The following is a 10,450-nucleotide window of genomic DNA, read 5'->3' as shown; positions in this document are numbered from 1 at the left end:
ATGGTGTGTGTGGGGAGTGTCTGGGATGGTGTGTGTGGGGAGTGTCTGGGATGGTGTGTGTGGGGAGTGTCTGGGACGGTGTGTGTGGGGAGTGTCTGGGACGGTGTGTGTGGGGAGTGTCTGGGACGGTGTGTGTGGGGAGTGTCTGGGACGGTGTGTGTGGGGAGTGTCTGGGACGGTGTGTGTGGGGAGTGTCTGGGATGGTGTGTGTGGGGAGTGTCTGGGCTGGTGTGTGTGGGGGGTGTCTGGGATGGTGTGTGTGGGGAGTGTCTGGGACGGTGTGTGTGGGGAGTGTCTGAGACGGTGTGTGTGGGGAGTGTCTGGGATGGTGTGTGTGGGGAGTGTCTGGGACGGTGTGTGTGGGGAGTGTCTGGGATGGTGTGGGGAGTGGCTGGGATGGTGTGTGTGGGGAGTGTCTGGGACGGTGTGTGTGGGGAGTGTCTGGGACGGTGTGTGTGGGGGGGGTGTCTGGGATGGTGTGTGTGGGGAGTGTCTGGGATGGTGTGTGTGGGGAGTGTCTGGGATGGTGTGTGTGGGGAGTGTCTGGGACGGTGTGTGTGGGGAGTGTCTGGGACGGTGTGTGTGGGGAGTGTCTGGGACGGTGTGTGTGGGGAGTGTCTGGGACGGTGTGTGTGGGGAGTGTCTGGGACGGTGTGTGTGGGGAGTGTCTGGGACGGTGTGTGTGGGGAGTGTCTGGGATGGTGTGTGTGGGGAGTGTCTGGGCTGGATTGTGTGGGTGTGTCTGGGATGGTGTGTGTGGGGAGTGTCTGGGACGGTGTGTGTGGGGAGTGTCTGAGACGGTGTGTGTGGGGAGTGTCTGGGATGGTGTGTGTGGGGAGTGTCTGGGACGGTGTGTGTGGGGAGTGTCTGGGATGGTGTGGGGAGTGGCTGGGATGGTGTGTGTGGGGAGTGTCTGGGACGGTGTGTGTGGGGAGTGTCTGGGACGGTGTGTGTGGGGGGGGTGTCTGGGATGGTGTGTGTGGGGAGTGTCTGGGATGGTGTGTGTGGGGAGTGTCTGGGATGGTGTGTGTGGGGAGTGTCTGGGACGGTGTGTGTGGGGAGTGTCTGGGATGGTGTGTGTGGGGAGTGTCTGGGACGGTGTGTGTGGGGAGTGTCTGGGATGGTGTGTGTGGGGAGTGTCTGGGATGGTGTGTGTGGGGAGTGTCAGGGATGGTGTGTGTGGGGAGTGTCTGGGATGGTGTGTGTGGGGAGTGTCTGGGACGGTGTGTGTGGGGAGTGTCTGGGATGATGTGTGTGGGGAGTGTCTGGGATGGTGTGTGTGGGGAGTGTCTGGGATGGTGTGTGGGGAGTGTCTGGGATGGTGTGTGTGGGGAGTGTCTGGGATGGTGTGTGTGGGGAGTGTCTGGGACGGTGTGTGTGGGGAATGTCTGGGATGATGTGTGTGGGGAGTGTCTGGGATGGTGTGTGTGGGGAGTGTCTGGGATGGTGTGTGTGGGGAGTGTCTGGGATGGTGTGTGTGGGGAGTGTCTGGGAGGGTGTGTGGGGAGTGTCTGGGATGGTGTGTGTGGGGAGTGTCTGGGATGGTGTGTGTGGGAAGTGTCTGGGACGGTGTGTGTGGGGAGTGTCTGCGATGGTGTGTGTGGGGAGTGTCTGTGACGGTGTGTGTGGGGAGTGTCTGGGACGGTGTGTGTGGGGAGTGTCTGGGACGGTGTGTGTGGGGAGTGTCTGGGATGGTGTGTGTGGGGAGTGTCTGGGATGGTGTGTGTGGGGAGTGTCTGGGATGGTGTGTGTGGGGAGTGTCTGGGACGGTGTGTGTGGGGAGTGTCTGTGACGGTGTGTGTGGGGAGTGTCTGGGATGGTGTGTGTGGGGAGTGTCTGGGACGGTGTGTGTGGGGAGTGTCTGGGATGGTGTGTGTGGGGATTGTCTGGGATGGTGTGTGTGGGGAGTGTCTGGGATGGTGTGTGTGGGGAGTGTCTGGGATGGTGTGTGTGGGGAGTGTCTGTGACGGTGTGTGTGCTGAGTGTCTGGGATGGTGTGTGTGGGGAGTGTCTGGGATGGTGTGTGTGGGGAGTGTCTGGGATGGTGTGTGTGGGGAGTGTCTGGGATGGTGTGTGTGGGGAGTGTCTGTGACGGTGTGTGTGGGGAGTGTCTGTGACGGTGTGTGTGGGGAGTGTCTGGGATGGTGTGTGTGGGGAGTGTCTGGGACGGTGTGTGTGGGGAGTGTCTGGGATGGTGTGTGTGGGGAGTGTCTGGGACGGTGTGTGTGGGGAGTGTCTGGGATGGTGTGGGGAGTGTCTGGGATGGTGTGTGTGGGGAGTGTCTGTGACGGTGTGTGTGGGGAGTGTCTGTGACGGTGTGTGTGGGGAGTGTCTGGGATGGTGTGTGTGGGTAGTGTCAGGGACGGTGTGTGTGGGGAGTGTCTGTGACGGTGTGTGTGGGGAGTGTCTGGGATGGTGTGTGTGGGGAGTGTCTGGGACGGTGTGTGTGGGGAGTGTCTGGGATGGTGTGTGTGGGGATTGTCTGGGATGGTGTGTGTGGGGAGTGTATGGGATGGTGTGTGTGGGGAGTGTCTGTGACGGTGTGTGTGGGGAGTGTCTGGGATGGTGTGTGTGGGGAGTGTCTGGGACGGTGTGTGTGGGGAGTGTCTGGGATGGTGTGTGTGGGGAGTGTCTGGGACGGTGTGTGTGGGGAGTGTCTGGGATGGTGTGGGGAGTGTCTGGGATGGTGTGTGTGGGGAGTGTCTGTGACGGTGTGTGTGGGGAGTGTCTGTGACGGTGTGTGTGGGGAGTGTCTGTGACGGTGTGTGTGGGGAGTGTCTGGGATGGTGTGTGTGGGGAGTGTCTGGGACGGTGTGTGTGGGGAGTGTCTGTGACGGTGTGTGTGGGGAGTGTCTGGGACGGTGTGTGTGGGGAGTGTCTGGGACGGTGTGTGTGGGGAGTGTCTGGGATGGTGTGTGTGGGGATTGTCTGGGATGGTGTGTGTGGGGAGTGTATGGGATGGTGTGTGTGGGGAGTGTCTGGGATGGTGTGTGTGGGGAGTGTCTGGGACGGTGTGTGTGGGGAGTGTCTGGGATGGTGTGTGTGGGGATTGTCTGGGATGGTGTGTGTGGGGAGTGTATGGGATGGTGTGTGTGGGGAGTGTCTGGGACGGTGTGTGTGCTGAGTGTCTGGGATGGTGTTTGTGGGGAGTGTCTGGGATGGTGTGTGTGGGAAGTGTCTGGGATGGTGTGTGTGGGGAGTGTCTGGGATGGTGTGTGTGGGGAGTGTCTGGGATGGTGTGTGTGGGGAGTGTCTGTGACGGTGTGTGTGGGGAGTGTCTGTGACGGTGTGTGTGGGGAGTGTCTGGGATGGTGTGTGTGGGGAGTGTCTGGGACGGTGTGTGTGGGGAGTGTCTGGGTTGGTGTGTGTGGGGAGTGTCTGGGACGGTGTGTGTGGGGAGTGTCTGGGATGGTGTGGGGAGTGTCTGGGATGGTGTGTGTGGGGAGTGTCTGTGACGGTGTGTGTGGGGAGTGTCTGTGACGGTGTGTGTGGGGAGTGTCTGTGACGGTGTGTGTGGGGAGTGTCTGGGATGGTGTGTGTGGGGAGTGTCTGGGACGGTGTGTGTGGGGAGTGTCTGGGATGGTGTGTGTGTGGGGAGTGTCTGGGATGGTGTGTGTGGGGAGTGTCTGGGATGGTGTGTGTGGGGAGTGTCTGTGACGGTGTGTGTGGGGAGTGTCTGTGACGGTGTGTGTGGGGAGTGTCTGGGACGGTGTGTGTGGGGAGTGTCTGGGATGGTGTGTGTGGGGAGTGTCTGGTATGGTGTGTGTGGGGAGTGTCTGGGACGGTGTGTGTGGGGAGTGTCTGGGATGGTGTGGGGAGTGTCTGGGATGGTGTGTGTGGGGAGTGTCTGTGACGGTGTGTGTGGGGAGTGTCTGTGACGGTGTGTGTGGGGAGTGTCTGTGACGGTGTGTGTGGGGAGTGTCTGGGATGGTGTGTGTGGGGAGTGTCTGGGACGGTGTGTGTGGGGAGTGTCTGGGATGGTGTGTGTGTGGGGAGTGTCTGGGATGGTGTGTGTGGGGAGTGTCTGGGATGGTGTGTGTGGGGAGTGTCTGTGACGGTGTGTGTGGGGAGTGTCTGTGACGGTGTGTGTGAGGAGTGTCTGGGATGGTGTGTGTGGGGAGTGTCTGGGACGGTGTGTGTGGGGAGTGTCTGGGATGGTGTGTGTGGGGAGTGTCTGGGATGGTGTGTGTGGGGAGTGTCTGGGATGGTGTGTGTGGGGAGTGTCTGGGACGGTGTGTGTGGGGAGTGTCTGGGACGGTGTGTGTGGGGAGTGTCTGGGACGGTGTGTGTGGGGAGTGTCTGGGACGGTGTGTGTGGGGAGTGTCTGGGACGGTGTGTGTGGGGAGTGTCTGGGATGGTGTGTGTGGGGAGTGTCTGGGCTGGTGTGTGTGGGGGGTGTCTGGGATGGTGTGTGTGGGGAGTGTCTGGGACGGTGTGTGTGGGGAGTGTCTGAGACGGTGTGTGTGGGGAGTGTCTGGGATGGTGTGTGTGGGGAGTGTCTGGGACGGTGTGTGTGGGGAGTGTCTGGGATGGTGTGGGGAGTGGCTGGGATGGTGTGTGTGGGGAGTGTCTGGGACGGTGTGTGTGGGGAGTGTCTGGGACGGTGTGTGTGGGGGGGGTGTCTGGGATGGTGTGTGTGGGGAGTGTCTGGGATGGTGTGTGTGGGGAGTGTCTGGGATGGTGTGTGTGGGGAGTGTCTGGGACGGTGTGTGTGGGGAGTGTCTGGGACGGTGTGTGTGGGGAGTGTCTGGGATGGTGTGTGTGGGGAGTGTCTGGGATGGTGTGTGTGGGGAGTGTCAGGGATGGTGTGTGTGGGGAGTGTCTGGGATGGTGTGTGTGGGGAGTGTCTGGGACGGTGTGTGTGGGGAGTGTCTGGGATGATGTGTGTGGGGAGTGTCTGGGATGGTGTGTGTGGGGAGTGTCTGGGATGGTGTGTGGGGAGTGTCTGGGATGGTGTGTGTGGGGAGTGTCTGGGATGGTGTGTGTGGGGAGTGTCTGGGACGGTGTGTGTGGGGAGTGTCTGAGATGATGTGTGTGGGGAGTGTCTGGGATGGTGTGTGTGGGGAGTGTCTGGGATGGTGTGTGTGGGGAGTGTCTGGGATGGTGTGTGTGGGGAGTGTCTGGGAGGGTGTGTGGGGAGTGTCTGGGATGGTGTGTGTGGGGAGTGTCTGGGATGGTGTGTGTGGGAAGTGTCTGGGACGGTGTGTGTGGGGAGTGTCTGCGATGGTGTGTGTGGGGAGTGTCTGTGACGGTGTGTGTGGGGAGTGTCTGGGACGGTGTGTGTGGGGAGTGTCTGGGACGGTGTGTGTGGGGAGTGTCTGGGATGGTGTGTGTGGGGAGTGTCTGGGATGGTGTGTGTGGGGAGTGTCTGGGATGGTGTGTGTGGGGAGTGTCTGGGACGGTGTGTGTGGGGAGTGTCTGTGACGGTGTGTGTGGGGAGTGTCTGGGATGGTGTGTGTGGGGAGTGTCTGGGACGGTGTGTGTGGGGAGTGTCTGGGATGGTGTGTGTGGGGATTGTCTGGGATGGTGTGTGTGGGGAGTGTATGGGATGGTGTGTGTGGGGAGTGTCTGGGACGGTGTGTGTGCTGAGTGTCTGGGATGGTGTTTGTGGGGAGTGTCTGGGATGGTGTGTGTGGGGAGTGTCTGGGATGGTGTGTGTGGGGAGTGTCTGGGATGGTGTGTGTGGGGAGTGTCTGTGACGGTGTGTGTGGGGAGTGTCTGTGACGGTGTGTGTGGGGAGTGTCTGGGATGGTGTGTGTGGGGAGTGTCTGGGACGGTGTGTGTGGGGAGTGTCTGGGATGGTGTGTGTGGGGAGTGTCTGGGACGGTGTGTGTGGGGAGTGTCTGGGATGGTGTGGGGAGTGTCTGGGATGGTGTGTGTGGGGAGTGTCTGTGACGGTGTGTGTGGGGAGTGTCTGTGACGGTGTGTGTGGGGAGTGTCTGTGACGGTGTGTGTGGGGAGTGTCTGGGATGGTGTGTGTGGGTAGTGTCTGGGACGGTGTGTGTGGGGAGTGTCTGTGACGGTGTGTGTGGGGAGTGTCTGGGATGGTGTGTGTGCGGAGTGTCTGGGACGGTGTGTGTGGGGAGTGTCTGGGATGGTGTGTGTGGGTAGTGTCTGGGACGGTGTGTGTGGGGAGTGTCTGTGACGGTGTGTGTGGGGAGTGTCTGGGATGGTGTGTGTGGGGAGTGTCTGGGACGGTGTGTGTGGGGAGTGTCTGGGATGGTGTGTGTGGGGATTGTGTGGGATGGTGTGTGTGGGGAGTGTATGGGATGGTGTGTGTGGGGAGTGTCTGGGACGGTGTGTGTGCTGAGTGTCTGGGATGGTGTTTGTGGGGAGTGTCTGGGATGGTGTGTGTGGGAAGTGTCTGGGATGGTGTGTGTGGGGAGTTTCTGGGATGGTGTGTGTGGGGAGTGTCTGGGATGGTGTGTGTGGGGAGTGTCTGTGACGGTGTGTGTGGGGAGTGTCTGTGACGGTGTGTGTGGGGAGTGTCTGGGATGGTGTGTGTGGGGAGTGTCTGGGACGGTGTGTGTGGGGAGTGTCTGGGATGGTGTGTGTGGGGAGTGTCTGGGACGGTGTGTGTGGGGAGTGTCTGGGATGGTGTGGAGAGTGTCTGGGATGGTGTGTGTGGGGAGTGTCTGTGACGGTGTGTGTGGGGAGTGTCTGTGACGGTGTGTGTGGGGAGTGTCTGTGACGGTGTGTGTGGGGAGTGTCTGGGATGGTGTGTGTGGGGAGTGTCTGGGACGGTGTGTGTGGGGAGTGTCTGGGATGGTGTGTGTGTGGGGAGTGTCTGGGATGGTGTGTGTGGGGAGTGTCTGGGATGGTGTGTGTGGGGAGTGTCTGTGACGGTGTGTGTGGGGAGTGTCTGTGACGGTGTGTGTGGGGAGTGTCTGGGACGGTGTGTGTGGGGAGTGTCTGGGATGGTGTGTGTGGGGAGTGTCTGGTATGGTGTGTGTGGGGAGTGTCTGGGACGGTGTGTGTGGGGAGTGTCTGGGATGGTGTGGGGAGTGTCTGGGATGGTGTGTGTGGGGAGTGTCTGTGACGGTGTGTGTGGGGAGTGTCTGTGACGGTGTGTGTGGGGAGTGTCTGTGACGGTGTGTGTGGGGAGTGTCTGGGATGGTGTGTGTGGGGAGTGTCTGGGACGGTGTGTGTGGGGAGTGTCTGGGATGGTGTGTGTGTGGGGAGTGTCTGGGATGGTGTGTGTGGGGAGTGTCTGGGATGGTGTGTGTGGGGAGTGTCTGTGACGGTGTGTGTGGGGAGTGTCTGTGACGGTGTGTGTGAGGAGTGTCTGGGATGGTGTGTGTGGGGAGTGTCTGGGACGGTGTGTGTGGGGAGTGTCTGGGATGGTGTGTGTGGGGAGTGTCTGGGATGGTGTGTGTGGGGAGTGTCTGGGATGGTGTGTGTGGGGAGTGTCTGGGACGGTGTGTGTGGGGAGTGTCTGGGACGGTGTGTGTGGGGAGTGTCTGGGACGGTGTGTGTGGGGAGTGTCTGGGACGGTGTGTGTGGGGAGTGTCTGTGACGGTGTGTGTGGGGAGTGTCTGGGATGGTGTGTGTGGGGAGTGTCTGGGACGGTGTGTGTGGGGAGTGTCTGGGATGGTGTGTGTGTGGGGAGTGTCTGGGATGGTGTGTGTGGGGAGTGTCTGGGATGGTGTGTGTGGGGAGTGTCTGTGACGGTGTGTGTGGGGAGTGTCTGTGACGGTGTGTGTGGGGAGTGTCTGGGACGGTGTGTGTGGGGAGTGTCTGGGACGATGTGTGTGGGGAGTGTCTGGGATGGTGTGTGTGGGGAGTGCCTGGGATGGTGTGTGTGGGGAGTGTCTGGGATGGTGTGTGTGGGGAGTGTCTGGGACGGTGTGTGTGGGGAGTGTCTGTGACGGTGTGTGTGGGGAGTGTCTGGGATGGTGTGTGTGGGGAGTGTCTGGGACGGTGTGTGTGGGGAGTGTCTGGGATGGTGTGTGTGGGGATTGTCTGGGATGGTGTGTGTGGGGAGTGTATGGGATGGTGTGTGTGGGGAGTGTCTGGGACGGTGTGTGTGGGGAGTGTCTGGGATGGTGTGTGTGGGGAGTGTCTGTGACGGGGTGTGTGGGGAGTGTCTGTGACGGTGTGTGTGGGGAGTGTCTGGGATGGTGTGTGTGGGGAGTGTCTGGGACGGTGTGTGTGGGGAGTGTCTGGGATGGTGTGTGTGGGGAGTGTCTGGGACGGTGTGTGTGGGGAGTGTCTGGGATGGTGTGGGGAGTGTCTGGGATGGTGTGTGTGGGGAGTGTCTGTGACGGTGTGTGTGGGGAGTGTCTGTGACGGTGTGTGTGGGGAGTGTCTGTGACGGTGTGTGTGGGGAGTGTCTGGGATGGTGTGTGTGGGGAGTGTCTGGGACGGTGTGTGTGGGGAGTGTCTGTGACGGTGTGTGTGGGGAGTGTCTGGGATGGTGTGTGTGGGGAGTGTCTGGGACGGTGTGTGTGGGGAGTGTCTGGGATGGTGTGTGTGGGGATTGTCTGGGATGGTGTGTGTGGGGAGTGTATGGGATGGTGTGTGTGGGGAGTGTCTGGGACGTTGTGTGTGCTGAGTGTCTGGGATGGTGTTTGTGGGGAGTGTCTGGGATGGTGTGTGTGGGAAGTGTCTGGGATGGTGTGTGTGGGGAGTGTCTGGGATGGTGTGTGTGGGGAGTGTCTGGGATGGTGTGTGTGGGGAGTGTCTGTGACGGTGTGTGTGGGGAGTGTCTGTGACGGTGTGTGTGGGGAGTGTCTGGGATGGTGTGTGTGGGGAGTGTATGGGACGGTGTGTGTGGGGAGTGTCTGGGATGGTGTGTGTGGGGAGTGTCTGGGACGGTGTGTGTGGGGAGTGTCTGGGATGGTGTGTGTGGGGAGTGTCTGGGACGGTGTGTGTGGGGAGTGTCTGTGACGGTGTGTGTGGGGAGTGTCTGGGATGGTGTGTGTGGGGAGTGTCTGGGACGGTGTGTGTGGGGAGTGTCTGGGATGGTGTGTGTGTGGGGAGTGTCTGGGATGGTGTGTGTGGGGAGTGTCTGGGATGGTGTGTGTGGGGAGTGTCTGTGACGGTGTGTGTGGGGAGTGTCTGTGACGGTGTGTGTGGGGAGTGTCTGGGACGGTGTGTGTGGGGAGTGTCTGGGATGGTGTGTGTGGGGAGTGTCTGGTATGGTGTGTGTGGGGAGTGTCTGGGACGGTGTGTGTGGGGAGTGTCTGGGATGGTGAGGGGAGTGTCTGGGATGGTGTGTGTGGGGAGTGTCTGTGACGGTGTGTGTGGGGAGTGTCTGTGACGGTGTGTGTGGGGAGTGTCTGTGACGGTGTGTGTGGGGAGTGTCTGGGATGGTGTGTGTGGGGAGTGTCTGGGATGGTGTGTGTGGGGAGTGTCTGGGACGGTGTGTGTGGGGAGTGTCTGGGACGGTGTGTGTGGGGAGTGTCTGGGACGGTGTGTGTGGGGAGTGTCTGGGATGGTGTGTGTGGGGAGTGTCTGTGACGGTGTGTGTGGGGAGTGTCTGTGACGGTGTGTGTGAGGAGTGTCTGGGATGGTGTGTGTGGGGAGTGTCTGGGACGGTGTGTGTGGGGAGTGTCTGGGATGGTGTGTGTGGGGAGTGTCTGGGATGGTGTGTGTGGGGAGTGTCTGGGATGGTGTGTGTGGGGAGTGTCTGGGACGGTGTGTGTGGGGAGTGTCTGGGACGGTGTGTGTGGGGAGTGTCTGGGACGGTGTGTGTGGGGAGTGTCTGGGACGGTGTGTGTGGGGAGTGTCTGGGACGGTGTGTGTGGGGAGTGTCTGGGATGGTGTTTGTGGGGAGTGTCTGGGCTGGTGTGTGTGGGGGGTGTCTGGGATGGTGTGTGTGGGGAGTGTCTGGGACGGTGTGTGTGGGGAGTGTCTGGGATGGTGTGTGTGGGGAGTGTCTGGGACGGTGTGTGTGGGGAGTGTCTGGGATGGTGTGGGGAGTGGCTGGGATGGTGTGTGTGGGGAGTGTCTGGGACGGTGTGTGTGGGGAGTGTCTGGGACGGTGTGTTTGGGGGGGATGTCTGGGATGGTGTGTGTGGGGAGTGTCTGGGATGGTGTGTGTGGGGAGTGTCTGGGATGGTGTGTGTGGGGAGTGTCTGGGACGGTGTGTGTGGGGAGTGTCTGGGATGGTGTGTGTGGGGAGTGTCTGGGACGGTGTGTGTGGGGAGTGTCTGGGATGGTGTGTGTGGGGAGAGTCTGAGAAGGTGTGTGTGGGGAGTGTCTGGGACGGTGTGTGTGGGGAGTGTCTGGGATGGTGTGGGGAGTGTCTGGGATGGTGTGTGTGGGGAGTGTCTGTGACGGTGTGTGTGGGGAGTGTCTGTGACGGTGTGTGTGGGGAGTGTCTGTGACGGTGTGTGTGGGGAGTGTCTGGGATGGTGTGTGTGGGGAGTGTCTGGGACGGTGTGTGTGGGGAGTGTCTGGGATGGTGTGTGTGTGGGGAGTGTCTGGGATGGTGTGTGTGGGGAGT

This window comes from Scyliorhinus torazame, chromosome 9 (genome assembly GCF_047496885.1).
Source record: "Scyliorhinus torazame isolate Kashiwa2021f chromosome 9, sScyTor2.1, whole genome shotgun sequence".
NCBI lineage: Eukaryota > Metazoa > Chordata > Chondrichthyes > Carcharhiniformes > Scyliorhinidae > Scyliorhinus > Scyliorhinus torazame.
This window is presented reverse-complemented; position numbering follows the sequence as displayed.